General features: G+C 38.0%; 1 protein-coding gene across 3 annotated transcripts in view; it reads left to right on the forward strand.

Moving 5' to 3' along the window:
* cntfr (ciliary neurotrophic factor receptor) overlaps positions 1-26,258 on the forward strand; it is a 323,782-nt gene that overhangs the window by 68,809 nt on the left and 228,715 nt on the right. For all 3 annotated transcript variants that reach the window (XM_063014160.1, XM_063014161.1, XM_063014162.1), the window contains one exon: positions 9,469-9,517. The gene's annotated coding sequence lies outside the window, so the exon portion shown is untranslated. The remainder of the gene's footprint in view (positions 1-9,468; positions 9,518-26,258) is intronic.

The raw sequence follows: 26,258 nt of genomic DNA on the forward strand, positions 1-26,258 counted from the left end.
ACTATAAATAGCATTCAAATGGCTAAAAATACATTCTCCTAACCAAATTATAGAGAAAATATTTTAGATTAGTAAGTAGTGTATTTAAAGAGAACATTTTTCAAAACATGCTAATACTTACACTATAATACTATATTTAAAATAAGGGTAGATGAGTACGAACCTACCTTGCAGCCATAAAAATTAAAATATAAAATGGACCAAAATATATAAAGACAAGCTAAAATAATCAAACATAATACCTATTTTGCCATTAAATTACGTGTGTTAAACATGCCATTAAAATACAAAAACCCTTTGTATTATATCGCACCCTGACTTGTTCTGCTTGTGACGTGGTGGACGAGTCAGTGCTTATCCTCTTCTTAGAACATGTTTCATATTATAGACAGATTTGGGTTTTGGGTTTCTCTCATTCAGATCTCAACAGGCCTGTGGTCGTGGGAACATGCCGAACACATGAGGAGCAGGAAACAGATCATCATAAAAGCTGCTTGTTTCCTTTAATGGCAGCATCAAAAGGAGGGAAGCTGTTTCTGTGGCTCGAAGCTGTAAAATTTAGGACAAATGATGGAAGCTTTATTGGAGCATGCACCCTTAGTTAAATGGTACCATTGAACTCGAGGAATTTAATTTTCCTTAAAATAGGTCTTTCTGGGCTCCCAAGTGGCTGAAAGGTTTAAATGTTCACACATGTATTGCATAGTGAAACCGTGTAGATGTGTCAGTCATTTAAATCATTCTGCTCTCTCATGCTGTTATGTGTTTGTGCTGTTTGTGTCAAAATCCTCTAATATTTGCAGATTATGGACTGTTTTGAATGACTCCTTACATTACGTTATATAATTACAACAAAGTGGGTATATGTGGAGAGACTTAATTGACAGCATAGCAGTCAAGAAATTCCAAAGCTCTGCCAGTTTCAAAGTTGACGGTATGCAGCAAACTAACAATAAAAATTTAAGGACACAATGGGGGCACATGTGATGTGTTTTCTTTTCCTCTTTACTTGACTTTATTAGTGTTCGTCACTTAATTCCATACCTTAAATCTCAGAACTTTCAGAAGCCTAAATGGTTAAAAATTATTAAAAGATGATTAAAACTGGAATGTCTACAAACAAAAAAAATCTACTTAAATAGGTCTGTTTTCATTAATATTTTTTGCTACTTATAACTTTTAGTTAAATTTAATTGTATGTATGTATGAGTTGTGTAAATCATATTTATTCAAATTATCCTCCAGGCCACCCAAGGAGGATGGGGGTCCCTGCTGAGTCTGGTTCCTCTCAAGGTTTCTTCCTGTATTTTTAAGGTAGTTTTACCTTGCCACTGTCGTCCTCGGTTTGTTCAACAGAGGTTTTTGGTCTGTCGGTCCTGGATTCTGTAAAGTTGCTTTGAGACACTGTCCACTGTAAACAATGCTATATAAATAAATTTGACTTGACTTTTTTTAATTCAAATAGCTAATAAATATAAATTGAAGCATTATTTTGCTCATTTTTACTATCAACATGACTGATCTCAGAAGACAATATTTTTAAATACTTGGTCAAATACAGTATTTTCACCACTATAAACAGAACACACAAAGAAAACACAAGAACAATCCTGAACTTCCTGGCAGAAACAAAAATAAAAACAAAAATATAATTGGACAAAAAGAAACAAGAAAAATGACCAACATAAGTAAGACCAACATGCCATAAATAACACAAACGAGTGTATAAAGTGGTGTAAAAAAAATCACAATTTCACTGGTTCAGCTCAGTATCTTTTTAATAAAAAGAAAAAAACGTCATTTACAATCCAAACCTGTAGGTGGTTTTAATTAACCTTAACCTGCTTCTTTAATTACACTTTCTCCTTGGTGCAGAATTGTTACTCTGAAAGGTTTTATTCACAAAAGTAATTACACTGGTGATTATACGGGTTGCAGACTTTTATTATTACAGTGCATCTGAGGAAGCGAAAAAACAATTATTTAAAATCAACAAGAGGAAGAGAAGAAAGAAAACATGCAAATAACAAAGACAGAGAGAACATACAATCAAGCTAGCAGTCTGGATTAGAAAAAAAAACCTGGAGAAGAAAATGTGTGTACATTTTTGTCTTGGTTTGAATTTAAATTACCTAGTACAATCCCCCGTCCCCATTTCTGCTAATAATTTTTATTTAAAATGATTTTCTAATAGACCATGTAGTGTTTAGCATTATGCAGTGTTGGGACTCTCTGGTGAAACATGTTGATTTAAGCATCTTGCAAATCAAAACATTTTGTAATGTCAACTGTGATCTTGTGTTTTCCGCTCAGGTTATTAGTTTGGAGTATCAGTACACCTTTAAGTGATAAGTAGCTAACCCAGGTTGTGGTGACAGTTGTGTTGTTGTATATTTAAACCCTGCTCAATTTATTGAATTTGTGTTTTAGCTCCAACTGTTGCTTACAAGTGAATTACTTACATAAATTAATTTTTCAACATGGTGGAAACACTTTGGGTAAGCTCCTAGACTGGACCTGGACTTGTAATCAAACGTTGCTGGATCAAGCCTCACCGCTGTCAAGTTTAGGAGTGTGTTTATGGGAATTTTTATTTTAAGTAATTCTCCCTGTTGTAGATTAAAAAATGACCTTAGCTGGTGCCGTCTGTGCCCATAAAATAGACTAGTTTGACCCATTAAAAATAACACAGAACAGTGATGTTTGCTAAGGTCAGGAAGAAATACCACCTCTCACTGTTACCTTATGAGTGAAAATCATAAGATCAGATGTTCCAGTAGTAGAATGGATTTTTATTTTTGTTAACCCTGTCCACATAAATATTCATCTCTTTGTGGTCAATTTATCATGCACAGAGAAATACATGTTCTCTGAAAAATGAGTGCTTCTTCAAGTTATTAATTATTAATGCAGTTCTATTCACAGAAACAATCTCACAGCCATCCTGTCTAACATAGGATTACAATTCCGCTGTTATATTAACATCCTAATTATAGAGACACACAGTTTTCTTTAATCAGAGGCAAGTATTTTCTTTCTTTTTCTTTCATATTTCATCATAGCTCACACACACACACAAGGTACAAGCTTGGGGAAAAATGAAGTCAAACATTTTATAAAGCAGATCAGGTTTTTTGGCCAAGGCTACAAGGAATCATTTGTTTGAGAGGATAATGGTGAGGTTGGCACCTCCAGAGCACAATGGCAATGTGTTATTCTCATACAGTACCTGTTCTTTTTTCTTTCTTTTTTAAATTTATATTTATTTTACTCCCAACCTGTGAAATCTGCCAAACGCCTTTTACAATAAAGCGATCATGGTAGAACCGCCCAAATAAACCAAGAAAAGACAACAAGTACACATGCCTGAAACAATAAAAGAAATTCATACACAGGGCAACACAAGCACTGTTTTAATCTACCTTGCAACTATACAAATTAAAATATTAAATGGCCCTAAAATATAAAGACACGATAAAATAAGCAGACAGAAACATAATAAAAAACACGTGTGACACGTGTTAAACATGGTGTTAAAACCCTAATAAATAAATATATTTATTTAGTATTTTTGTTTATTTTGCTTACGCTGCCAAATTGGATTATTGGTCATTTATTTATTTTTAAATTAATTTCATTTTTAAAGCATCTTGCTCAACACTACTATATTATACATTTTGTTGATGTTTGTCACTTTACAAGCAGACTGAATTATCCAGCTGTGTAAATTGTGACATTTCTACATATCCCCTTGCCCAATTAATCGTGCTTGTCCGGTTTGATTGGCCAGTCTTCCACTTGTCTATTTCAAGCCTGAAGAAATGGCTTGCAGACACCATGCAGACACCAGTGGCAGTGCCCAGTCCAAGACGTGATAGTGGCTGGAGCTTTTAAGCTCGGCTAATGCTGTCTGCTCATCAGGCAGCAGAAAGCATCCTGATCCGTATGAGTGATTGTAATAGGGTCTGGCTCATGCTGGTCAGCGCCACGAGAGCCTGCACAATTGATGTGCCCATGTGCCAGCAGGCCACGAGCTGCCATGCAGGGAGCTGCTGCTTCAAATGAGACATGATTAAACAATCTCTAAAGCCTTTCAGCCCTAATTGGACTCCCTTCAGTGAGAGCCAAGTAAAGTGACAGTGAAACCACAATCTCGCTTCGGTCCCCTCACAAAATTGATGCATTAGAGCTGAAGTTAATCAGATAGTAATAACATTTACTCACTATCATTACTGTCACTGGAATACTTTGTTTATGAATCTGATCTTTGTTTACCACGTCCGTGGCAGATGTGCAATATTCAACAGGCTACTCGTATGTCTATGGGATGAACTGTACACACTGTTGTCTTAATCTTAATCTGACTTGCCAATATGAACCAGAATATGTTGAATGAATAACTCATAAACAGTGTATAAATTGTGGTTATGAGGCTTCCAAATGCCAAAGGTTGCGACTGTTTTAATTTTTTTTTTTTTTTAATGCTTAAAATATGTGCCAACTATAGTCACAAAACACCAAGTCAAAACCATTTATGAATCTGGTCAAATGTTTGGCAATTATTAAAATAAATCCAAAATGTTAAAATTAAAATACATTTTAGTGATGCAGTCGGGAGGCACGGTGGGTAATGCTGTCTCCTCACAGCAACAAGGTCCTGGGTTTGATTCCCAGATGGAGCGGTCCAGGTCCTTTATGTGTGGAGTTTGCATGTTCTCCACGTGTTTGTGTGGGTTTCCTCCGAGAGCTCAGATTTTCTCCCACAGTCTGTGTGCAGTCAGGTTAATTGGAGATATTAAAGTTCACCTAGGTATGTGTATGAACTTGTGTGTTTGCCCTATGGTGGATTGGCAGCCTGTCCAGGGTGTTTCCGTCCTTTCGCCCAGTGAGTCGGACCCACCACGACACTTAATAGGTAAAGCGGTGGTAAAGCGGTGGTAAAACGGGCGGTGTATAAATGAATGAGTGATGCCATCTTTCCCCATTATTAATATTTCAGTACCTTTTAAAGTTGGCTACCTGTATACTCTGGATTTTTAAGCTGTACAGGGAATGCATTTCCCATCATCAGCCATCTAGTTTTATTAAACCTGTGCCTTCTGTGCACTTGATATGGTCTACTGCTGTTGTCCCCAAATGTTGATATGGTGTGCATTTTGAAATGTTTTGCTCCTTGCCAAAAAAACCAGTGTAAAAACCTGTAGTACGTTTGTCAGCAAACCAGTCTGACCATTCCTGTGACTTCTTATTAACTGTACTTTCTCACCTCTAGAAGCTCTTGGGTTAAGGGGTGGGTCCTGGGTTCGATTCTCAGGTGGAGCGGTCTGGGTCCTTTCTGTGTGGAGTTTGCATGTTCTCCCCATGTCTGTGTGGGTTTCCTCCCACAGTCCAAAGACGTGCAAGTGAGGTAAATTGAAGATACAAAATTGTCCATGACAATTTGTTTGTGTTTGACTCTGAGCTTGATTTGATGAATCTTGAGTAACCAGTAACTACCTGTCCTGTTATAAATGTAACCAAAGTGTAAAACATGACGTTTAATGCTAATAAATAATACTCTTGGTTTAAATCCTGGTAGATCACCAGGATTTGACATAAGTTTGAAATGCTTGTTGGAATCCAACTAGCTATTTTAAATATGGTACTGATTTTGGATGTTTAATAAAATGACCTGTCTTGCAATAGATGTTATAGTTCATCCCAAATGGGTTCAGAAAGGTAAAGGTCAGAGCTCTGTTCAGACTACTGGATTTTTTTTTTTTACATCGAAAACAAGCTCCATGAAATATGCTCGAAAACTTCCAGTTAGAAAAACGCAGTGATCAGGTGGCGTACACTAGGTGCAGAATCAAACACACTTTTTAACACTCCCATTTAAACCAATAAACAAAGAAAACAAATCCTTTACACCAAATTAATCAAGGTATGTTGTCCTGGCTTTGTGCTCTGGGGCAGTTAGATGTGTGTTTGTTTTATGTAATTGAATTATACGTTTGCAATAAGTGCAGTTAAAACACCCAAACTCAATAATTTAGAGAAGAGTCCGCATGATTTTGGCCACATTGTGAGTGTGTGTGTAAAATCTCATTAATATAAAATATTTTTGTTTTTGGAAGACCATGTGAAATGCCCTGCAGTGTGTGGGTTGTAATAACTCTCAGACATATTTCAGCTGAAGTGTTATATATCATGATTCAATGCCCTTACATGTGTTTACTTCTCTTCTTTCTGTTTACGTCAATACTTCTGAATGTTTTCTTTTTAGAAGAGAGACAGAAAAGACAGCAATTTGCACATTTTCACATATTTCCATACACAGAGGCTTTTTCAGAGTGCTTACAGTAGATTTGGTTTACTCTGTAGACACTACTACAGTTTCCATAGCTCAATGTGATACTTTAGTTTATCTCTCATATACAGTGATGCCAGGATCGGTGGTCTTGAGAGCAAGGTGAAATAACAGTGGTTGAATTACCGTGTGCTTTCATGCTAATGGGTTTGAATGTAAGTATAACATTGTTAGCTAGTCCGCTGACAGAATGCTCATCATTAATTAGATGGTAGGCTTTAGCATGGTGCTTGAATTGCATGCCGTCAGCTGAAGAAATCTCTCAGGCTTCAGTTAACAGGTTGATGGGGTGTGATGAAAGCGTTTTTAGTTTAAAGAACAGAGCCTGAATTGAATTACACGACAGCTTTTTGTTTTGCTTGCTTTGTCAGGCGTGTTCACTGATGCTTCAGTAAGTGATTCTTGTGTTGGGCTTTGATCTTAATTTTCCTGTCTCAGGCTGTACAGATTTCTATTTTTCTGTGTCAGCCTGTTCAGAAATGGCAGGATTGGTTGTTTATCAGTGCTTGCTTACAAAGTGAATTGGTGTACGGTCTACCAAAATACATTCATCATTAATACCACATTTAGAAAGGCTGGAAGTGAATGTGTCTATTTGTTTATGAGATCCAATTGTGTCATGGTTGTCACACAGCCTGTATGTCTAGATGTAAATAGCAAAACAACATTAACAATGATGCAAAGCCACTTAATTAGAAGGGGTGTCCCAATACTTTTGTCCATGTAGCGTTCTTTATCGTCAGAGTTTGTACCTAAATTAGGTTTTTGAATTGGGTGCTTACTTTTTTAGGTAAATAAACATATTAAAGCTGTGTTGCTTTACAAGTACAAGTCTTTTCCCTTAGCATTAGGTGCCCCTGACTGGGAGAACACTGTTCCATGTATCTTGGACCTACTGTTCAATGCATTTTGTACAGGGAGATTCACTCGAAAGGGACCAAAAAAAAAAAAAGCTACATACTTTGACGTATGTGTAATCAATTGCATTACATGCGATGTTTTCTGCCAAACACATTTCAACACGGCGCTCCATGTTCCTGAACGGATCGTGGGTTGCAAACGGAGGTTAAATGTCGCAACGGCTGTCCAGTGCCTACCTCATTGCTCTGACGCAGGGGCATCCCGGCTTGTTCGAGGCTCCATATACTGAGGAGCACATTGCATGATGTTTTGTTTAGATTGCTTCATCCGCCTCGCAATGCGAATCCTGCCAATTACCCATAACGATTAAACACATACCAACTGAGTGCCCTAAATACCAAAGAGAAAGACAAAAATTCTCAATAGCTGGAATAATGAAATACATTTTTAACCTTGGAAAAGCAGAAAAGCATTTAAACTTCATTACAATCACTAAATTAGGAATACACATATATCAGAAACTACCTAACGGATACAAAGCATCCACATAAACCTTTCCTGCCGTGAATGTAACTCGCAAGAGTAAACACTGCGTTAAAAGATAGATAGATTGCTTCATCCTAGCGAGAGTTATTACAGAATATACGGGGCCTCTTTAGAGTCAATCTCCCTGTACTTGTTTGTTAATCAAGTTGCTTAAATGGCTTTAAATGACATTCATTACATGTGAAGATCTAGGATCTGACATTTGTACAAAGCTTCCTTGATTATTTTTTATTGCTATGCTTTTGGCTCAGTGTAATGGATGTTCTCAAATCAGTCTTATTCATATGGGCACAGAGAAGTCATCAGCTATGGTCAATCCTGATTAACAAAAAAATACTCAATTAAATGCTACAGTTCATAGCAGCACCACCATCAAACTGATCTGTGGCGCTGTCTATATTTTTTCCACAACATTGTCATATTTTTAAGTTATTATGTAAATCTAAACAAGTTAGTTTGGTGGTTGACAGTGTTTTCCACAACTGCGTAGATCATTCAAAATGCTGTGATGTACACCAATCAACCATAACATTAAAACCACCGCCTTGTTTTTACACTCACTGTCCATTTTATCAGCTCCACTTACCATATAGGAGCACTTTGTAGTTCTACAATTACTGACTGTAGTCCATCTGTTTCTCTGCATACTTTGTTTACAGCCTTCTTTCACCCTGTTATTTAATGGTCAGGACCCCCACAGAGTAGGCATTATTTGGGTGGTGGATCATTCTCAGCACTGCAGTGACACTGACATGGTGGTGGTGTGTTAGTGTGTGTTGTGCTGGTATGAGTGGATCAGACACAGAAGAGCTGATAGAGTTTTTAAACACCTCACTGTCACTGCTGGACTGAGAATAGTTCACCAACCAAAAACATCCAGCCAACAGCGCCCCATGGGCAGCGTCCTGTGACCACTGATGAAGGTCTTGAAGATGACCAACTTAAACAGCAGCGATAGATGAGCGATCGTCTCTGACTACATCTACAAGGTGGACCAACTAGGTAGGAGTGTGTAATAGAGTGGGCAGTGAGTGGACACTATTTAAAAACTCCAGCAGCGCTGCTGTGTCTGATCCACTCATACCAGCACAACACACACTAACACACCACCACCATGTCAGTGTCACTGCAGTGCTGAGAATGATCGACCACCTAAATAATACCTGCTCTGTGGTGGTCCTGTGGGGGTCCTGACCATTGAAGAACAGCATGAAAGAAGGCTAACAAAGTATGCAGAGAAACAGATGGACTACAGACAGTAATTGTAGATCTACAAAGTGCTTCTATATGGTAAGTGGAGCTGATAAAATGGACAGTGAGTGTAGAAACAAGGAGGTGGTTTTAATGTTATGACTGATCGGTGTATATGTACTTTACAAATGTATGTAAAGTTTTGACATCAATTGTATTTCAAATTGAAAAACCTAATGCAGAAATGTTTACTCGTCCTTAATATTCAGTTCAGTTCCAGTCAAGTTAACATCAGTTTCATCGCTTAAAATAATCAGTCGAGCATTCACACACGTAGTATTGTGCCAGATATATTCTCTGTGTGTGGGGAAGTGGAGGCATATGCATGGAAATCATTCTTCTAAAACAAACAGATGGGTGAATGCTGATTGAATTTGCAGGCTGAAAAATCAAACAATGGTGCCAGTTTGTGATGGTCTCATGCTGGTAATATTCTAATTAATATCTCCACTTTTTAATAGGCTTTCTGAACACCCCAGGAGACACGACTCTCAAATCTTGCAACTTTTGGTGAGTAAACTTGATTCACCTATTTAGAAGGATTCTCCAGCATTGTTTCCTTCATATTTTATCCACAGGTTGTGAAAGCAAATAAAATTTAAATAAAATGTATGAATTATTTAATATTTTTGCTTGATGGATGAGGACAATGCTTTATTTATTACTAAATAACAAAACAAACCAGGAAGAACAGGTAACACTATATTAATCCCCGAGGACAACGTTGTTCCAGCAGCTTGCATACAAAACAAGGACACATTAAAGTAAGTAGATATTTTTTTATATACAACTGAAAGTTTGGAAAGTATATGAACTACAATGTCCAGTGCAGAGGATTGAGTCCAGAGTTGTACAATCCGATTGACGCAGGAAGAAATGACCAGTGGAAGCACCATTCCTGCAGCATCTGTGATTCTGTGTTGGTGGGAAAACTAAAGCTAAGGTAGCTCCACAAGAACTTATACAGCATCAGCTTACTAACACGACACAGACCCAGCACTTGCTCATCTTCTGTTCATCACCTGTATCCAGCTGGTTTTCCTTATCTTTCCCTCTCTAATTAACAAACTTCATGTTTCGTGTCAGACTTTATTTTAGAAAATGAATCTCGCATACTGTAGGCATTAATAAACAGACTGGGATAATCAATCTATAATCAATCTGTTAACGTACAGCATCCTAGAGCCTAGAGTAGAAAGGCTAGAGTGTAAAACAGATTCCTTAACGTCAGTGGTTTGGGTTCCTTTTTTCCCCCCTGGAATCACTGTGTACTTTTTTAAAGCGTATGCAGCATTTTTCACTATAAAATAAGTATGAATATTCATCATTAACACAGTTTGTGGTTGGCTAGCGTTTCAAACCCAGTTATTTCTTTAAATGTCTTATCTATCCAGTAGAACGGTTTTGAATTGAAATGAAGAGCTACAGGCACATTTCTTTAAAGAAAAAAAAAGCACACATTTTGTTAAAAGCTCATTAAATGCAATTAATCTGCCAGGGGGTGAGAGTACAAATCAAATCTCCTGCAGTACAGAATATCTCTGCCTGTTACTCACATGTAGGGTGTTTGACTTAATGGAGCAATGGAGGGAATAAATTTCAATCAGTGCAGAGGTAACACATTAATTCTATGCATTGTGTCTATAGGAAATGAATTGTGTGGATTTACTGTTTTCATTCCTTGTCATGCTCCCCCTAGTGGTATAGGTATTAGTGCCGTTTTAAATTAATGAATTTTCTTAGTTTATACAAGAAACATAAATGTGCATGTCAGTGTTTATGTTCACACAAGCTTAGTGTAACTTGGGTAGAAATCAGTAATTAAAAATCACTGGTCTATGTCCTGTACACTGTGTACATTTAGAGATAATAGTACTAATTTAGACTGGCTGAAAATAGACATGTTTAATACCAGATCTAGTACCTTACATTTACTTTTGAAGTTACATATGAAAATACATAGAGTAATACAAACCAATGTTTAAATCAACCTAAATGTAGCTTCTTTTTATGGCTTACATTCAAACTTATATTTGCTTGTCTTTGCACAATAATGAGTTTTTGTTAGAAAGTTTGTGTCTATAGCAGAATCTCAGCCAAGGTAAAAAACAAGCAGATTGGCAACGCAGGAAACTGAGAACAACATATATTTTTGGAGTGAAGGAGTATTCTTGGATTGCATACTGTAGCCTGTATCAATATCTAGCCTGGGTTTGTTTGGGGAAGGGTGTGAAATACTTTTGGCTCAGTTGCACAGCTTATTAATATCTTTGCTAAAATAAAACTTTTTTGCATTGTCCCAATTTGGATTAGCAATCTGGCAACCTGTGCAGATTGTATGACATCCTTGCTGGCTGAAGTTGACCTCAGGCTTGCACACTTCAACCAGCCACCATGTGAAGTTGCTCTTCTCTCTGTAATCTTTCACCTCTAATGCCTGCAACTTGACCAAGAAGTAGGTAGAGGTTGCTGTTGTAAATTTATTGCATATTTATCCAACACCAGAACAAAATTCTACAGTAGAAACAACTACAAGAAATTCTTTACCTCGCCCGCTTCCGAAAACTGCTTAAATACTTGGAGGCAGTAGGACTTAAAATGCCATATAAAAATCAGTTAAACTCTACACCAGAGGTGTCAAACTCATTTTCACCGAGGGCCACATCAGCATTATGGTGGTCGATTGTAACATATCCTGCTGTGATTGCAGTCTGTTGTTTTTCTTGGAGGCTGAATTCTGCATTTATATTGTCCTACTTTACCACAGACACGGTCTCATAACACAAGAGACGCACCGGTTTCTCTTCCTGAAGCACAAACTTGTTTTCACTTTTATTAAATTTCCTCCTTCTGCTTAATTTTCTTATTTATCTTGTTGTACATTTTGGGATTATATGTAAATATTTCTTATCTACTGGTGGGATGTGTCACTTTGCAGGTCACAAAATCATCATGCATTCTGAGAAATGCAATTTATATAGGATATTACAGTGTATTTTAAGGCAATTGTTCTGCCCTCACTAATAGTTTATCCCCCTTTCTCAGCTAGACAGACAGACAGACAGACAGACAGCTCCCTTCAGAATACAGTCGGTTTATTTGCTTCCCAGCTGTGTGATACACTGTGTGCATCAAAATGAAGTAAAAAATACAAACAATAAAAACAATAAAGAACTTAATACAGTAAAAGCACACAGCTGTACTTAAGTGTTACATCTGGTACAATATGAGATTTAACCAAACGTAAAATAGCGTTCATGAGTTAGCATTTTGTGTAAAGATACTAATTGCTATAGTAACGGTAACAATTGTATTTAATTACGGTAAATTTGTAGCTAAAAAGCTGTGATATACTCACTAAACATTTACTAACAAATGAGAATATAAACGCCACTACTTACAGACGATGCTTCTGTATATTGCAAGATAATTATTTGTATTTATTTATTATTGTTTACATTACCGACTACGCTACCCCGCGTTCTTTTGCCGTAAAAGCCACATGGCTTCTCAGCGAAGGTTAGAGTTAGTTGCCATGACTACGATGTCACGGTTGCCGCTTAAAGGCGCAGGAGTCCCATTAAATTATAAGCGCGTCTCTGTAACAACTCGAAAAGTGCGTCTCTGTAACAACTCGAAGCATCACAACAACCATACAGTCGTTTAAGCTCTCGCGGGCCACAGAAAATGACTTGGCGGGCCGGATTTGACCCGCGGGCCGTGGGTTTGACACCCCTGCTCTACACCCTCAGTCACTCAAACAACCTAATGCCTATAAAGTCTCTTCATGAATTCCTATAAAGAAACTAACCAACCCCCACTTTTTAAAAATGAAACCTATTATTCACCTATAATAATAGCCATAGCAGCTGACATGGAGTTAAGAATCAAACCCCCTTTTTCCTCATCATCCTACATGTTGTATGTTTTGGCAAGGTTTTATGCCTTTCTTTATGCACTGGGGTCCTCCACGAGCCTGTACCCTCGAAGCCCTGTTTTGTTCAGTGTATGGTGTGGGTTACTCCAGAAGTCTCCAGCTCAGGCTGAAGTTCTTTGTTCAGTGTTTTACATGGTTTCTTTCCCTCATTTTGAACCACCTTTTGTAGGGTCCCCAATTTCCCTTCTTTTTGCATCATGTCCTGAAAGGTTCTTGACTGGTCCACGAGTAGCAAACTTCTTGTTAACATTTCAAACTGTTAAAGCCAGGATGCCAAGGTCTTTAGAGACCCTTTAAACCTCATGTGCTTGGTGATGATAGTAATAACCATGTGTTATGTCCACTCTTTCTTACTTGGAGACAGCAATGCTCTGTTATCAGACTTTGTCATGCTTGGCAAAATTCAAGTGATTAATGTAGACATACTGTACACATTCAGACCAGAGTTATGAAGTGATGTGGTAATGATTTTAGTCTGTGTTAAAACAAGGTACCATTTTATAACTGGAAGTGGAGGGAAAATGATGTAATAACTTCAGCACCATGGACAGCACATCTGTTACTCTCAACTGATGGTCTGCTTGCCTGGTGCTCCGCAGCCTCAACCGTTTAGTGCATTTTATTATGTAGTATAAAACAAGTACAAATAAAACATTTTAATATAAGTAATCCTATTCGACTAAAGACAAGAAAAGTGACAAAACAGTTTAGTTTCATACCATTTAATAAGAGTGGATGAAGCAGTGTTTGTTTTATGCACATAACTTTGAAATGGGGAGAAGGTTGACATACATTTGTACGGGACATGTGCAGCATATTCTCTGGACTTTTAAATATTTTTATTTAATATATACATAAATACATTTAATATTTTTTTTCTCAAAAATACATAATATTATTATATAATTTAATTTCCTAGTGATTGACTGGCTGTAAATTTGTCTATAGATAAATACAGAAATTACAAATAAACAGAGCTCGTATGACTGCACGCCACAGGGAGCAGGTTTATTTTCCTTTCTCAGATGCTCAGAAGCATGGTTTTTTGAATCATTTTTGATGGAACATTGACATGGCTTTACATTGCCATTTGTTTAGAGTTTGCCATGCAGAAAAGAAACCCCCTGCTCCAGAATCAACCACTTAGGTTGCTGATCATATAATAAAACACAACAGCAGCTTCCAAGACCATCGTGATGTATAGCATTCTTGATTGTAAAACAGTATCTCTAATATTCCAGAAGCTTTTATATTATGATTGACCTGTTTTAGATAACAGTTTTGAGTTTGAAGTTCCAAGTGCTTTGCAATGTGGCAGTAAAACTAACCTTTTTTATGTGGGCACCAAGAATCTGAAGGCCATGCCAGAGAGGTGAAATTATTTAATTTGTCACCATGAGTACAGAACAGGGTCTGACCAATGTTTTTTAGGTAGGTGGCGGCTGGTTTTTTACAATTACCGTTAACGCTTGCCTACAAATGTAATGTGGAACCTGGAAGCGGCTAAATAAGAGCGCACTGGTGTAGTGAATAAAATTACTGTATGTGTCTGTCTTTTACATTAGTTGCAAAGGTTCGATGGTAGACATAAAAAGAACTGCCAGACAGGATTTGCAGAAGTCCAGCCTTGAGAGGATGAGAAACTGGGTGGAAATCTGAGCTCTTTCATTGAGAGACATTGTCAGATCCTTTAATGTAGTAAAGTAAGAACTTACATAATCAGGTTGTTTTGTATTGAAATGAGTTTGTTAATAGGGTTTCATAAATATGCAATTTTGGGGAGGAAAAACCCTCCATTTATGATAAAATATGGCCTAATAAGCAAGTCCCTGTTATTTCGTGCATATACATTACTATTTGTAATTTCTATGTTGTCTTTTATAGTTTTGCTCCTGGTTTATAGAATCAGCGTTCCCTCAGGTCTACTGAAACCGAATGAATACAGAAATTAATGAAGCAGGCAGGATGCTGGCTGGCAGAGCACTTTACTGTCAGTATTTATGGTTGGGGTGACCTTTCCTCTATCATTTAGAAACAAACAGATACTCAGCTTGCTAGAGTAGAACAGTTGTGTTACTGGGAATGTAGCCATTTCCATTACAGCGGTGCATGGCTGAATGAAGTAATAGACTTGTATAGAAATGCATCCATCACGGTTTATGATGTGCCAGTGGAGTCGAGTGCATCTTGTGCAAAGACTGACAAGTGGCACGTTCTGAATGTAAATTTAGTGTAGAACGTCAGCATTTCTGTGAAGTGCACATTAAGTAAAACTGACACTAAATCCCTGAAATGCACTTCTCAGTGTCATTACTGTACAGTACTGTTAAAGAGTCTGTACCTACGCATATACGGGCGGCACGGTGGCTAAGTGTGTAGCACTGTCGCCTCACAGCAAGAAGGTCCTGGGTTCGATCCCCAGGTGGGGTGGGGTGGTCCGGGTCCTTTGTGTGTGGAGTTTGCATGTTCTCCCCGTGGCTGCGTGGGTTTACTCCGGGTGCTCCGGTTTCCTCCCACAGTCCAAAGACGTGCAATTGAGGTAAATTGGAGATACAAAATTGTCCATGACTGTGTTTGATATAACCTTGTGAACTGATGAACCTTGTGTAATGAGTAACTACCGTTCCTGTCATGAATGTAACCAAAGTGTAAAACATGATGTTAAAATCCTAATAAACAAACAAACCTTTTTTTGCATATATAGTAATATAGCTGTAATGTGTTGCCAGGTCAGGGTATACGTGGTTTAATTTTCTCTGTGTATATAAGCCAATCGGCCACATGATTAAAACCACTGACATGACGTTATTAGCATTCTAACCCCTTTTAGTTGTTGAAAATGCCAACAGTGGGCACTTGATTATTATAACACTGAACAATGGAAGATGATGACCTGGTCTGGTGAGTCACAATGTCTTTTACATTATGTGGTTGGCCAAGTGTATGTGCGTTGTTTACCTGGGAAAGAGATGGAACCAGGATGCACCATGGGAAGATGATGGGTCTGGTGATACTCTGGACAAAGTTGGTAATATATTTCATTCAGATTTTATTTTGACATGCATCACTTGCCTCAACATTTTTAAGACTAAGTACACTCTTTCATGACAATGTTATTTCCTTTTGGAAATGAGTTCTTTTAGCAAGAAAATTCATGCTGCCACACTGCTTTGGACGCCCCACCTAACAACTTAAAGGACCTGTTGCTAATTTCTTGGTGCCAGAAACCAGTGCCTATATGTTTGGGGTGTCATTTTGAACTGCAGTTTTCAGCTCTTTGCACAAATGTTTATTAGAATTCTGATCAGAATTCATAGCAGGCCACTTCAGGCCCGGCTTTCGTAGTCGTCGTCCATTGACCTTTGCAAGTTCTCAAAGACCCAACGTAAGCTATAGGTAGTTTAAAATAGATCTGTATGACATCACAAGAAATCTCCCATATGCCAATAGCCCGCTGAGTGTTTTTATTTACTCTCAATTAATTTAAATTCAACTGGACCCCCCCTTTCCCCAGTCTCATTGAGTCCCCTAGGGGGCACCTCAGGCTGTGTTCCGTTCTTGCACCTGATGTTACTTGATAAGTTCCTGACCCACCACAATCCTGATCAGAAATAAATATCCTGTCTAAGTTATTGTAAAACATTTAATGATTGTATTTAGTAGTGATTTCTTGTATACTGCTTGTCAATTTTTATGGTAGGATCAGTTCAGTATATGTGGCTTACAGGAGAGGAGGAACCTCATCCGTCATTCTGAATATAACTGATTAATAAATGCTTTCACTCACAATAGCCTCACTGCCGTATTGACAGATAGTGATACATAAGTGAAACGATATAATAAGCTTTAAGCATCAGACTAATTTCTACATTATTATTCAATCTTAAACTAAACCTGCATGTGTGCCATATTCTAATGAGCTATAAAAACAAACAAATCAATCACTTTTTGCTTCTGCAAATTCATTTCTTTCAATTAGCTGGCAGACAGCTGGGGAAACTAATCACACAAAACCTAATGCATTATTCAGAAGCTGCCTTCACGTGTTTCTCACAGCCTTGTCGATCCGCTGACATGGGAGCCTGAAATTTACATGTCAAAGAATGTTTGTACAGGTTTGTGTGACATTGTTCTGTGTCCACTGAGGGTTGTACTGCACTTCAGGGCTAAAAAGCATTGAAGAAATTGTTGAATTGACTCGAAGCTCCCAGGACTGGTACATGGGAGCGTTGCTTAACCTTCACTGCTCGGTGGTTTGTTCCATTCCAAGTACTGCAAAATAAGGTTTGGGACCTCTCTCAAAAAGCACATTGTACATAGACTGGATGTCAGTCTGTGAGGGCAAAATGCTACTAAAAACAGAGCCAAACCAAATTATGGTGAACTTTCAACTAGTGGTAGCTCAGTGGTTACTGAGGTACTGTACTAGTGATTAGAATGTTGCCAGTTCAAGTTGCTGCTACTGTTGGACCCCTGAACAAGGCTCTCAAACCTGAATCCTTTGCATTGTACCCTGTCACAATTGTAAGTCGCTTTGCATACAGTTCCTGTTCTTCCAACTGATGCACACCGTTACCAATAAACACCAAGCATGTGATGTTCAAACTGGACTGAGATTTTGAGTTAATTTGATCATAATCGCTGGTGTGTTTTTGATTTGCAGGTGTGCTTTGTACTCATGGTCCACTTTACACTACCTAACAATTGTAAATAATAAGCCTAGCAGACATTGTTACTCACAGTGCAGTACACAATGTGCAAAGTGTAAGTTTTCACACTGTGCATAAAGGCACGCAAGCAATCTCAGATTAGGGGTCTTGCTTGATGTAACTTCTGAATTGCTGACAAAAACGTCTACTCACTCAAACTGGTTGAGCCCTGCAAATAAAGATGAATTATTCTTTCTTTATTTATTTAATGAATTATTTATTAATTTAATTAATATAGGCAAGTTTTAGGTTGTTTATACTCTTATTTTGGTTTCTTTGGTCTGTGCAATCCAAAAATGTATCATTCTAACAATCACTTTCTTATTTTATTTTGGTTTAATAATGTAATTGCTAGTCAGTAGTAAAAAAATGTACCATACTGAATTTAATGCACTTGTTGGAGTTGTGTATACCTGATGGTATTTTTATGAACTGGAAATGCAGCAGGAGGTGGTAAAATAAAGTAGTAAAAACCAGTTTCAGAAATCCCTCAGCTGCACACATCAAGGAAAGCATTCTGTTCTCTAGTGATGCGTGTAGTGTTGCATCTTCTGACCTCATGGTCTGTGTTTGGTGTGTTATGATGCCTTTGGTTTGTGTTTGGTTTCAGATATAAACACATCACACCAGAGTTTGGTTAGAAATGGACTGAGACTAGGGCTGAGGTGGATATGCACCAGCGTTTGAAATGAAGCGTTCTGTAAGGAACCGCACTAACAGATCATTTGTACCTGGGTTTGTTTTAATCGAACCAAAGCTGACACGTATAAACACAATCTTGCAGCCAAAATATTTAAGTTACTAGAGAGACTAGAGACAGCTAAACAACTTGCTAAAATACTAACCTTAGCATTAAATTAGTGTGATATTTAGAAGATAACTTGGTATTTGAGACACTGTTCTGTGTGCAGCCTGATATATGATGTTAGTTTTAATATTAGATGGTCCTTATATGTGATTATTCTCAGCTATTCAGACTCACTGACCTGTTCCAATATTTTCAATGCAGTTGATCATTTTAAACATGATAATCAAAATCTCAAAAAGAAATGCACATTGCACAGGAACATTATGCTTCATATCTATTGAGCTATTAAATAGTGTAATAAACAATCAGGCTCTGATAGCTCCAAATGAACATGAACAGTTATTAAATAAATCTAATTTTATATATATATATATATATAGTTTAATATAATTGTATTTTTTTTCAAAATAGTTTTCACTGACCTTTAATTTTCAGGGTTGCCAGACGTTATTAATAACGCAGTTTGTTTCCCATCTTTAAGGGCACTATTACTTTCAGAGATAATTACCCATGTTTGTAGCTGTAATACACCTGCATAATAAATCAGATTATTTTAAACTTGGTGCTGCTATCTGGATGTTTTTTTATTCTGAGAACACAACTTTCATTATTTCCATGAACAGTCTTAAGGGTTGACTGTTCAAACCACAATAGTTTTTGAAGTCCATGTCAGATGAGCTTGACATTGGGCCTTGTTGACCTATTGCCTTTTCTGACTTAAGTACAGTCCTAAGTTGTATTTGTGGATGCTGAGGAAAAACTAACAATTGTTGCCATATTCAGCTCATGTAATGATATCACAAACTTTTGTGGGTGGCATGGTGGCTCAGTGGTAGCACTGTCACCTCACAGCAAGAAGGTTCTGGGTTCAATCCCCAGGTGGAGCAATCTGGATTCTCTCTATGTGGAGTTTGCATGTTCTTCCCGTGTCTGTGTGGGTTTCCTTTGGGAGCTCCGGTTTCCTCCCACAGTCCAAAGACGTGCTAGTGAGGTGAATTGTCCATGACTGTGTTTGACATTAAACTTGTGAACTGATGAATCTTGTGTAACCAGTAACTACCGTTTCTGTCATAGATGTAACCAAAGTGTAAAACATGACATTTAAATCCTAATAAATAAATAAATCACAAACTTTAAATGTTATGCACTGTAGAGGGTATAATAGTAGAAATCCTTTGTCATTTGTTAAGGCAGTTGTTTGTCAAACTGTTCGATTAATCACTTTATTTGTTTCCATTTTTGAATGTTTCAGGCATAGTTTTGTACCTGCAACAAACAGCAGAAATTAGAAAAGAAAAGAGCAAACCAGCACTGCCCTAGAGGATTTACTTGTACTAATTTACTAATAAAAGTTTGGTTTGGCATTGGGGACAAAGTCCTAGTGTTCATAGACTGCAAAATAAACCTGGAAAAGATTTATGAGTCAAATTTGTGGAGAAACATTAGCCATGAACTAAGTACAACCTGATCTGTTAAACAAATCTCCGGGCCATGTGGAACTTTATTTTTAATTGTAATTTAATTGTAGACATGCAGCAGCCAAATGCGTTTTGCAGAGAAAATAAATGACTTTACCTTGCAGCAAAACAAGAGCCTGAAAGCAATTGTGAATTTTTACATGGACAGAAATGTGGAATGTTTTTAACTGGCTGAATTAGTTCCTCAAAGTAAACCAATCTGATCATGATTCCACTTACTGAGACAACACTGAGGGCTAAATAAACCTTTCGAACAAGCGTGGACGGAAACTGACCATTACAAGATTGGCAAAACATTTTCAGGATCGACGAAACATTTCTAACATCTGATGATGATTATGGGTCATGGACTTCAGGCAATAATCAACTGCCATGAATTTATAATCAACTATTAAAATTCACTGATAAACATTATGCTTCTTTTTTCAATTATCTAAAGTCTCATGTAATGGGTTAGATATTTAACCTTTAAAAACCTCTCTGCCCTCGACTGGTTCAAAATCCGAGGCATTTTTTTTCTTTAGCTAACAGCTTGTACGCAGAACTGTGGGATGCATTGCATGATGGGTGTTTGTGTATATTTATGTACAACACAGTGGGCAGTATGGTTGCACAGTGAGTAGCACGGTCACCTCACAGCAAGAAGGGCCTTGGTTTAATTCCCCGGCTGGGCGGCCCAGGTCCTTTCTGTGTGCAGTTTGTGTTCTTCCTGTGTCCTTGTGGGTTTCCTCCCACAAGTCAGAAGACATGCAGTCAGGCTAATTGGAGTTACTAAAAAAACCTACCCCTTGTGTGTTCGTGTGTTCGTAGCCTGTCAAGGGTGTTTTCGGCATTTCGCACAATGAATCTGACCCATTGTGACCTGACCAGGATAAAGGAATGGTAAAATAGATAATTCATTAATTAATACAACACAGGAAAAGTCCATTTTTCTTAGATTGTCCCTTAAACTGTATCTAATCAACAAAACAACCTTATTATCTAAATATTAAGAAAACAGTTTCACTGTTTAAAATTTTGCATAGAAACAAAATTTGATTCTGATACAAATAAAACAATTAAAAACTAAAACCAACTTGCTTTTTTCAGAATTTTTTCTCCTCTGATCTAGTCGTATCCAATTACCCTGATTTGCGTTATGCTTCACCTCCACCAATACAACCCTCCACTGCTGACTGAAGAGCCTCGCAACTGACACACGCCCTTTCTGACACATGATCAGTACCGACTGCCTCTTTTCACCTGCACGAGACTGGTTCATATGCCGACCTGCCTTGTGCACAGAGAGCCACACCCTGTTCAGCATTATTCCCCAACTCTGCGCAGGTGCCATCAATCAGCCAGCAGAGGTCATAATTGCACCAGTTATGAGGAATCCTGGTCCTCCTTACCAACCCTGTGAAGAACGGCCAATTGTAGTTCATGTGGCCGCCCATCCCAGCCGGATGGCAGAGCTGAGATTTAATACGATGTATTTGAAATCTCAGCTCTGGTGTGCTAGCGTGTTTTACCACTGCACCACCTCAGCGGCAACTTGCTTTTCTTTTAATCCAGTAAGGAGATTGTTGGTTATTGTGGTTCCTGGGTTCGATTCCTGGGTTCGATTCCCAGGTGGAGAGATCCAGGTCCTTTCTGTGTGGAGTTTGCATGTTCTCCCCGTGTCTGTGTTGGTTTCCTCCGAGAGCTCCGGTTTCCTCCTACAGTCCAAAGACGTGCAAGTGAGGTGAATTGGAGATACAAAATTGTCCATGACTGTGTTTGACATTAAACTTGAACTAATAATCTTGTGTAACCAGTAACTACCGCTCCTGTCATTAATGTAACCAAAGTGTGTAAAACATGTGGCTTATTGTAGCACATGCCACCCCAGCTTTCCATAAGAAGTAACAGCAGAGACTGATATTGCCGTCAGATCTAGTTATTTTTGTAGTTTTAATGATGAGATAAATCAAGGAAGCCATGTTTCTAATGAAATATTGGCTTTCACTGTAGCAAAATCAAAGAGCTAATCTTTGGTTTGAAGAATGGAAAAACTGTGGCGTGTTTAACTACTTTCTTATGAACACCTATAAGTGTACATGTGTAACAGTGCAGCTTTGGCTGAGCTTAACTGGAATAATAAAACTGACTTAAATTTGAATCATGGAAGGGAATTTCTGAGAGCCGCCTGTCTGGCTTGTACACTTGTGGAATGCTAATGACTAGACCTTAGATTACCCCAAAACTTGACCTTTTACGGTAAAAGACACCGTTTGTGCTATCTGTTTTTTGGTTGTGGTTTACCAGAAGTGAGAATAGTTTAATTACATGGCATGGATGTTTGTGTTGGGGTTTAGCATCTGTGACACTGGCAGTGCAACAAACCTCCAGCCATATACAGGGTGGGGCATAAAGATCTCCCACATTTGGAGTGGGCACCGTATGGGCTGTAGTGGCAGTAGAGAGGCGGGACAGGTTTCATTCGGTAGGCTAGGCTCTACCATTTTGTTGGAATGTTGGAGAACTTTCTGCGCCCGAAACTGGATGACTTGGATACAGAACATGTATGGTTTCAGCAGGATGGGGCCACAGCTCACACAGCACGACGTTCGCTTGGAGTGTTGAGGGAAATGTTTCCTGGGCATTTGATCTCTTTAAGGGGAGACGTGGGGTGGCCGGCAAGGTCACCAGATTTAAGCCCTTGTGACTTTTTCCTTTGGGGATACCTAAAGGAAAAGGTTTTCCGACATCGTCCTCGAACTCTTGAGGATTTGAAGGAAAGGATCCGAAAGGAAATCGACGCAATACCACCTGAGATGACACGGAGAGTCTTGGAGAACTTCCGGGAACGACTCCATCAATGTATTGCCAACAACGGCCGCCATTTGTCTGATATAATTTTTAAAACCCATTCAAACAAAACTCTTTTTTATGTACTTTTCAGAAATATAAGCATTTTTTTTCTAGATAGTTGGGTTCTTTTGGTAGATTCATTCAAAATGTGGGAGATCTTTATGCCCCACCCTGTATAAAAACCAAGTGAACTGAAGGCGTGACTCGAGCTTTTCATTTACAGTATCAGTGGAAGTAAACCAGACCCAGAAGAGTTTAGTAAGTTTTACATTAACTCAGGTACATATTTAACCTCAAATTTCACAGACTTACCTGTAGCTCCAAAACCAATTGTCCACCCCCCATAATTTCTTCCAATCTATTGCTAGGAGAGCCACAGACCAGCACCCATCCCCTCCAACGTGTGTGCAATTACAACAGCCAGAGATGGATTCTCATAGAGAACGGTACTATGTCATGTCCTGTGTGAATTCACCACTCCTCCTGCCAGCACTTCCACCACACTCACATTTTGTATTGCTGCTGATGAGAAATCCCATCCGACCCTCCTACCCTCAAACACGGACTGTTCTGTGTTGGACACCTGGTCAGTTTGTTTGCACCACTGAGATTAAAACTCAAGCTTTCCACAGCAGTGACTGCTGCACCGCCCGAGCGCCACTAATCGTATTTCTTAGTAACAAGTGTCTATAGATGACCTACAGTTCATGCTACCTAGAGAGCTCTTTGTTTTTTATCATATTAGTCAATTTATCTACAATGTGTTATGTAAACATAATATAGATTATATACATAAAAATGGGCAGCACAATGGCATAAGAGAGTCCTGGGTTTGATTCCCAGGTGGAGCGGTCCAGGTCATTTCTGTGTGGAGTTTGCATGTTGTTGGTTTCCTCCGGGAGCTTTGGTCTAAAGATGTGCAAGTGAGGTGAATTGGAGATACAAGATTGTCCATGACTGTGTTTGACATCGAACTTGAACTGATGAATTTTGTGTAACCAGTAATTACCGTTCCTGTCATGTGTAACCAAAGGATGTAAAACATGATGATAAAATCCTAATAAATAAATATATATAAAAATGAATTCTTCATTAATTTGTTTTATTGAGCCAAATTTTGACCTGTTGATATATCACATTTTGAGAGAATGAGATGACTCTTGGGATAATTGTTCTACAAGTCCTTATACTGTAAAATCAATGAATAATAAATTGGAAGAACTACAAATTAAAAAGAAATGTGTTCATGTTGCTAAACCAGAATGACACAGTGATATTTACTCACTTTATTCTTCCAGAAAATCTTTATACAGCTGCTTGGATCAAGGTTGTTTTTGGTCTTTACCTTAAAAATAAATAGCAGTAAATTCTTTACCCTTAATTAAATGCAAAGAAATGTAACATTTAAAGAGAGAAATATAAACAAACGAGCTGCTCCATGAGCTAATGAGTTGTTTACATGAAGATACAGGGGGGCACGGTGGCTAAGTGGGTAGCACTGTCTCCTCACAGCAAGAAGGTCTTGGGTTCGATTCCCAGGTGGGGCAGTCCGGGTCCTTTCTGTGTGGAGTTTGCATGTTCTCCTCATGTCTGTGTGGGTTTCCTCCGGGTGCTCCGATTTCCTCCCACAGTCCAAAGATGTGCATGTGAGGTGAATTGGAGATACAAGATTGTCCATGACTGTTTGACATTGAACTTGAACTGATGAATTTTGTGTAACCAGTAACTACCGTTCCTGTCATGGATGTAAAACATGACGTTAAAATCCTAATAAACAAACAAAACAAACTTGAAGAAACGCTGAATTTAAATAGCAAAATTAAACAAATCTCTTTCTTTTGTTTTTGCTGTGTCATGCAGTATCTTTATACAGTATATGTATTTTTCTTTATTTTTATATTTTTTGGCAGTGTATTTTGCTTTAAAATCTGTATTTCTTGATCATGGCAAGTTGAATGAAAGTTAAAAGCAGCAGCTTAAACACAAGAGTTATTTACAATTTACATTGCATTTATTTACTCAGCATTATACAGCATTTTGCGTGGCTCTTCTGAAATGCAGCTTTCCCAACACCACTTAACCCGGACCGACCCCCAGGATGTGATTTCATTAAAGGTAATGATACATTTGAATGAATAATTGTAGCCGCTTTCAGGTTTATACCACACACAGTAATCTCTAAAGTAGATGTTATGACAGTGGGCTTAATAAATAAAATGGGTTTAGAATAAACTTAAATTGCAGTTTAATCATATTTATTGAAGGACTTTATTGTATTTAGTGCAGTTCGAAAGAAAACCTACACTAAGGGAAATGTTAAGGAAATGAATGATTACCTACACAGCAATATCTTTTACTTCAACTTTAACATAATTACTGTATTGCAGTACTATCCCTGGTCTTTTTGATTTTATGTCTACCCAAAAGGATTACATTAGTAAGTCATTTAAATGCAAGTCATTTAAACAAAAGGGTTTTTTCCCCCGACATTCCCTCTGAGGTCTAGCGTACTTGGAAATGATGCTAGACTGCTTTGTTTTAGCTAATTACACCTACTTCTATGTGCTCATGCTCAGAATAAAATAGCTTTTCCATGACATCTAAATATTGTTAGCTTTTTTAGCTTGGTCATAGTAATTTTCCATTTGTCTCCATTAAAAACTTGGTACAACATGTTCCTCTTTTTAAAGAAAAAGTCAGAAAAACAAGTCCAAATTGGTGCTAAAAGGCTCAAACCTGTTCCGTAGGAGAACAAACTGACAAAGAGCCACCGAGATGGATGACAGGATCATACTGGTCTTGACCTAAGAAATGCACTATGTCCACCATGTACAAGTCCCCGTGTACCTTAGCTTAGGTAACATCAGTGCTAACTATTTTAGCCCGGCACCAAGGTTGTCTTTACTGCACTTAGCTTTATAGAACAGCAGACTGTACTCAGCTAGCAATCTTGTGCTTTGGCACTTGGTCACAGCAGGAGTAACTGCTTCGTCCATGGTGAAGAATGGGCTGCTGGCCATGAAAGCTCTGTGTATTAGACTTTTATGTTCTGTCAAAAAAAAAAAAACCTAGAAAAGCCCCCTTAATGGAACCAGCTGACAAAGTACATTAGAAGAGCCCTGACTGTAGATACTCTTAAATCCAAAATTAAGAGATTTCTGTTTGACCAGGCTTACAGCTCAGTTCAAAACACTTTACTTTTTATTCTCTAATAGCACTCCTAATTTCATTTTTATCTTATTCTTTTATAAATATATGTGTTTTATTCATGTTTTTTTCTATTCTTTATTCCTCTCTGTTTTAATCATGTATTTTTTTTAAAGCATTTTCTCCCTTTTCTCCCGATTTTTAGCGAGTTAAATTTCTACCCAATTGCGTTATGCTTCCTCTCTACTGGTGCTGACCCCCGCCCCTGATTGAGGAGAGCAAACTGGATCACCACAGAGAAGGTATTATATGGGTGGTGGATCATTCTCAGCACTGCAGT

Source organism: Trichomycterus rosablanca, chromosome 18 (genome assembly GCF_030014385.1).
Source record: "Trichomycterus rosablanca isolate fTriRos1 chromosome 18, fTriRos1.hap1, whole genome shotgun sequence".
Lineage (NCBI taxonomy): Eukaryota > Metazoa > Chordata > Actinopteri > Siluriformes > Trichomycteridae > Trichomycterus > Trichomycterus rosablanca.